This window comes from Sarcophilus harrisii, chromosome 1 (assembly GCF_902635505.1).
Source record: "Sarcophilus harrisii chromosome 1, mSarHar1.11, whole genome shotgun sequence".
NCBI classification, from domain to species: Eukaryota; Metazoa; Chordata; class Mammalia; order Dasyuromorphia; family Dasyuridae; genus Sarcophilus; species Sarcophilus harrisii.
This window is the reverse complement of record NC_045426.1, coordinates 552026467-552033324: the sequence shown is the minus strand read 5'-3', so window position 1 is coordinate 552033324 and position 6858 is coordinate 552026467.

Genomic DNA, 6858 nt, shown 5'->3' with positions numbered 1-6858 from the left:
CTTCTCAGGTTATTTTTACCTTATTTCTAAGTCCCATTTTTATTGTGCAGCAAAATAACTGTATAGATATGTATACATATATTGTATTTAACATATACTTTAATATATCTAACATGTATTGATCTACTTGCCATCTAAGGAAGGGGGTAAGGGGAAGGAGGGGAAAAGTTGGAACAGAAGGTTTTGCAAAGGTCAATACTGAAAAATTACCCATGCATATATCTTGTAAATAAAACGCTATAATAAAAAATAATAATTAATATTTTAAAAATAAAAAGAAACAGGGCCTAAACATTTTTAAAATTTAAAAAAAAAAAAAGAATGTGAGTCCTGAAGGCAGGAACTTCTGTATCTCCTATCCTTATCCATAGTATCTGGCACATGTTACATATTTAAGAAATACATATTGACATTGCACTATTCACATCCATCATTTAGCCAGTTCACTAAAATTTATACCTTTCTGTGACATTTTCACCACTTTCCATTATAGTAGAATAGACTCCATTGGGAATAACTTAAAGATATACATTGCTATCAGCATCAGGGATAAACTTTTACTAAAATTTATATTGACATTTTGTCTGATTTCTTCTGATTTTTGAGTCCACCAAACTATAAAAACTACTATAGGAACCCAAATATCTGGGATATTAATGTATCATTGATTCGCTGATTTGCTCTGTGACCTTGGATCCACCACTAGTCACCTACCTCAATTTTCCAGTTTAGAAATGAGAATAAGTAATAATACCATTCCCTCACCACCCCCCAACTTCTTCCCTTAGGCTATTTCAGCGATAACTTTTAGCTCTCTAAAGTAATTATAATGTAACCAAAGGAACTTGTACCAAAATTTAAGGTCTTATTGGAATCTCCTACTGACATTTAATAGAAGGTGAGCTCCTCAAATACAGGGACTATTTTTTTTTTTTTTTTTTTTTGCTTTCTTTGAATTCCTTGTGTTCAGTATGGAACAAAGTGGAAGCTTAATAAATGTTTACTGACAGACTGCCAGTATGATAGTATATTAGCTTACTGATTTTGCTTCTAATTTAGATGGCAGATATCTGCAAAGTAGTCACTAACACTAAGCTATGAACACAAAATAACTAGAAAAGGTAGGTCTAACTCATATTTGTATCTGCTTTTATTAAAATGTGTTTGGTTAGCTAGAAAATTTAGAGACAGTCTGTGACTGGTACATGTAATCTCTGCTTTTAGTTTAGTTCCACTTACCCAGCTGTACGTTCTTAGGTGTGGAACATAGCATTCCTTCACTTCTAAAAACTTCAAGTTTTTTTCACTTATATTGAGTCTAAGAGCAAAAAAGAAGAAAGTACATGTACATAAAAATATTTCTCTAGAGATAAAGACAATTTTCTTTGGTTCCCAGAAAATATCTTTCAGAAGGGCAAAGAAGTTTACTTTATGAGAACTAAATTCTGGCCCAGGTTCAAAAAGCAATTCTACTGTAAAGGCAATCATGGATTGGATGTATAACTTTTTTTACTTTGTAAGCTGAATATATACTCTATATTCTGCTCTGGTTGGACCACGTTCCAATCTTAGTTTATCCTGGACATCATATTTGAGGAAGAACATTGATAAATTGGAGAGGGGTGTCCAGGATGATGAAAAATAGAGACCAGGCTGTATGAGGTTCGGTAGAAAAAAATAGGATCATTAAGCCTGGAAAATAGAAAGGGGGGATGTTGAGGCTTCGAGGAGACACGGACATAATGTGTTGTTCAAATATTTTAAAAGTTGTCATGAGGGATTATACTTATTCTTCTTTGTCCCAGAGGGAAGAACTTGGAGCAACTTATACATGTTACAGAGGTAGAATTCAGCTTTCTAAAATTATTACTGTATAAAAAGTAAGATGGAATATCTTCAGAGGCAGAGAATTTTCCATCCCAGAAAGACATTAAATAGAAGCTAAATAATCACTTGTTTGGGGATTTTTAAAGAAGATTACTATCAAAATTAGCCAAAGTAGCCCGTGAAGTTCCTTCCAGCTCTAAGACTCTGTGATGTCTTATTCTAGTTAAAGGTGGCGCACTGGATAGAGCATTGGCCCTAGAGTCAGGAACAGCTGAGTTCAAATCTAGCCTCAGACACTCAACACTAGCTGTATGACATAGGCAAGTCACTTAACCCCAATTGCCTAACTAAAAAAAAAACAAACAGAAAAAAACAAACAAACAAAAATAACATAGTATTACTACCTCTTCCTCCTTTCCTTAATGCTCCTCTTCAAAAAACCATAAACAAAACTTTCCCTTGTTAAAGAGGTATGGAACAATAGAAAAGGCAGTGGATTAGAAGTAAGAGAACCTAGGTTCAAATCCAGCTTATGACACTTAACCTCTGTTTGCCTCAATTTCTTCAATCCTGAAATGGACATACTAATAGCACTTATCAGAAACTGCTTTGAGAATCAAGTCAAATGAAATTATATTTCTGCAAAAAAAAAAAAAAAAAAATCTTCCCTATCCCCATTAAGGCTGATACATTTCTTCTATGGTCATCTCCAATTTGTCCTTCATATATGTTATGTGTATATAACTTTTTGCCTGTTGTCCCCTCTATAGGACTGTGAACTCTTTCATAGCACAAGTGTCTTTTGCTTTCCTTTGAAACCCTACTTCCATAAAAGTGCTTTGAAAAACTTTTGTAAAACACTATTTAAATGTTATTATTATGATTAACTCCCAGTTCATTAATGAAAGAATCTTGGCAATTGGAATGTCTTTTTATTTCCATTTCTAGTATAAATGTATCCCTGTGCCCTTTTGCACTGAAAATGGAAGACTTCAGTAAAAGCTAGTGAAGAAGAAAAACTCCATGAAGAAAAAAAAAAAAAAAAAAAAAAAAAAAAATAAAAATAAATATATAAATATATATATATATATATGTATGTAGTTGGGGCAGCTAGATGGTGCAGTGGATTAAACACTGGCTCTGAAGTCAGGACCTGAGTTCAAACATGGCTTCAGACACTTAACATTTACTAGCTGTGTGACTCTGGGCAAGTCACTTAATCCCAATTGCCTCTATCCCTTTCCCCCAAGAATCTAGATGGCTCAGAATAAAAGCTTTCATTTGAAACATTCAAATAATTGAGTAAAAACTGTTTTCTTGGTCCTGACTCGAATTTCTAATTGCTTAGTTTTCAGAAATATTCAACCTTCCCAAACCCAGATTCCCCTAGTCTTTTACTGAACCAGATGGGTCCCTTAATGGCCTAAGAATATAAAACTTCTCCATACACACCAAACTAGAGCATCTTTGCCTCAAGGCATTCATAAAGAGGAGACTTCTACTTTACAGAGTTATAATTGCCTAACCTCAATTAATGGTTCAATTACCAAGCTCAGCCTTTATCTAAGTTTCCTGTCTCCAGAGTTCAAACTTTTTATTATTAGCTCTGATTCAAACAAGAAACAAATAAACAAAAAAGTAATATTTTTAAAAACCTCCAACCAGAAAACTATGAGGGAGTTCTGGTTTCTGAAGTTTTATTTAACATTCATTCCATAACCATTTATTAAATTTTCTATTGGAAAACGTTGTCCTAAGTGTTATGGCAGAGACTAAAAGATGGTTCCTGACTCCAAGGGTCAGAAGATCAAAGATTTAGAACAGGAAAAGATTATGAAGGTTATCTAGTCCAACCTACTTCATCTGCAAAAGAGGAAACCTGAGTTTCAGAGAGTCTCTTATTTGTCTATGGTCATCGGATTTTAGCTGGGATTTGAAAGAAGACAGGAAAGCAAGAAGCAGAGATGGAGATGAAGATATGTGAAAGAATGCTCATATTCAGGAAGTGCAATAAGTCTTCTAGGAACAGCAAGGAGATCACTGACCGAGTACATGTAAAAAGATTGGAAAGGTAGAAGGGGTTGCTTTATGAAGAGCTCTGAATGCAAAATAGGAGATATTATATTTGATCCGGAAGGTGATGGAGACCAAGTAGAATTTATTGAATAAGGGAGTAACATAGTCTGACCTGATCAACTTTAGAAAAATCACTTTGACAACTGAGTGTAGGATGGACTGAAATGAAGAGAGACTTGAGATGTACCAACAGATTATTGCAGTAATTCAGGTGTGAAGTGATGAGAGAGGCTTACATTAAGGTAGGGGCAGCATTGGAGAAGGAACCCGAGATATCCAGTAAAATTAACAGGATTTGATAATAGATTAAGCATAGAAGATAAGAGAGAGTAAAGAAGCAAGGAGGACACCTTGGTGATTAGGAAGATTGTGGTACCCTCCATGGTAATAAAAATGTTAAAAATAGGGAAGGGTCTGTAGAAGGGAAAGATAATGAATTCAATTTGGGGTAAGAGGAATTTAAAATTGAAATGGGTTTGAGATGTGGAAGGAGCCCGCTGAAGTGCAGAGGAAAAAAAAAATAAAAACCATGGGATTGGAAGTCAAGATATCTGGGTCCAGAACCAGGCTCCCCTCAGAGGTTCAAATTTCTGAATCTTTAAGATAAGTGATCAAACAAGATAAGCTCTAAGGTCCCTTCCAGCTTTAAATCTACAATTTTATGACCAAGATTAAAATTTCAGCTCTACTGACACTACCTGTGTGACTAAAAAAAAATGAGTTTTAGTCTCTAGGACCGAGTTTCCTCAAGTGTATAATGAAAGTGTTGGACTCAATTTTCTCAAGTGTCTCACCTTTAAATCTTATGTGCCAATCCAAAAGAATAACATTTTATAAAGGAAAAATTGTAGAACTGTTGACTTTGATAGAATTCCTACCCTTAGGCCTCATCCTAATAATAGAACCAGATCCCAGAAAAGTGGTCATTTTAATATGATTATAATGACATGACTTCTCAATAGTTATCAGTTGTGTAGGTGTTTTCAGAATTTGTAAGGAATAATAATAATAGCTAGCATTTATATAGTATTTACTATGTTTGTTCCAGGTACTGTGCTAAGCACTTTACAAATATTATCCCATTTGGAGGTTGCTTTTGGTGAAGGGGGGATGGGAAACAATGTATTCTCATCAGTTAGAATGAATAAACAAATTGGTATATGAATATTTTAGTCATATAATATTACTCATAATTTATGGCATATTATTTCAGTGTAAGAAACAAAAAATGAGGAACTTAAAAGAACAAACGAAGATTTGCTGAATTCAATCAATAAACATTTGGTGTCTACTATTCATATTATGAATGAAAAAATAAAAGTACTGGCCTTTAGGGAGTTAATATAATCTCTTGGAAGACAATATGCACACAAATAAGTACAAGTATAATATACGCACAATAAATACAAGATAATCTTGGAAGATGAGACAGTAGATAGAATGCTGAACCTGGAGTAAGGAAGATCTGAGTTCAAATTCAGTCTCAGACACTAGTTGTATAACTCTGGACAAATAACTTAATCCAGTTTGTCTCAGTTTCCTCATCTGTAAAATTAACAGGAGGAGGAAATAGTAAATCATTCCAGTATCTTTGCCAAGAAAATATCAAATGCAGTCATGAAGAATCAGATGTTACTGTAACTATTGAACAGCTACAAAAAAATTTGGGGAGGAAGTTTACCAGAATCTGGGATGGGGAGATTTAAGATAAGGTTTCATGTAGAAAAGTATCTTTAAGATGAGTCTTGAGGAAAACAAGAAGTCAGACAGAGGTAAGGAGAGAGGACATTCTAGGCATGGAGGGAAACCAATTCAAAGGCATGGAGAAAAGATATCAGTCATACGTGAGCTATAGCAAGACAGCTAGTTTAGTTTAATTATAAAATACAGAAAGGGGAATAATATTTTAAAAGTCTGTAAACATAGATTGGGGCCTAATTGTGAAGAGTTTGAAATGTCAAACAGAGAAGCTTAGAATTAAGTCTAGAATTAGTAGAGTTATTAGAAATTTGAGTTTACTGAGTAAGGGGTTTGACAGAATCAGATCTGAACTCGAGGAAAATGATTTTGACAGTTGTGAAGAAGTTTGAGAAAGGAGACATTGAGGCAGGGAATTCATGTAGAATTCACAAACAGAGATAGAGCTACACATACAAAGACTACATTAATATTAAAGAAAAAAGTAATTTGTAATAACGAGATTAGGAAGCACTTCCAGAAATTTGTTAGAGGAAGGGGTACTGTAAATGAAAACTGTTGCATATGCTACTATATATGACTTGCATTGTTTTTCTTCATTGCTTTCTTTTATTATAAGGCAAGTTTCATTGGGGATTTCAGAGGTTGGATCCAGAAATGACTCTGCAGTTTTAAAAAATCTAAAAAACATTTCAAATGGGGGAAGGAGTGCTGAGTAATGATTCCCTGAAGGGACAAAGAAATCGAGCATATGTAAAAAAGATGGTTTGCTGTATTGACATGTGCAGATTAACCAGTACCAATGTGACAGGGCATTAATTAATACAGTCATTCAGAACCATTTTCAGGGATTTCATTTAGTAATTTAATTATAGGCTAAATCCTTTTCTTGGTGCCTGAAGCAGTTCACAAACTCCAGTTTCAGTATCCTAGCAAAAAATATTCCAATATTTTACATCTAGGCTCTCCCATGTCCCTCTCTGGCAAACACTTCACTCAGCAAGAAGACTTGAGAAAAGAGAACAAAGGCTGAGTGGCTCTTGGACGGTCCATTCTTTTAACCAAGGCTACTGAGAAATGAGGCTACTTTAGGTTTGGGGAGTGGATATAGATAGAAGGCATGAATCTTATGAAGATAATTTGCATTGAGTGTTACCAGCAACAACTCATTTCTGTGTTTAAAGATTTTACATAGTGTTTTTGTTGTAACCCTGTGATTTAGGAAATCTCAAGTAAAATTTTGCCAATGAGAAATCA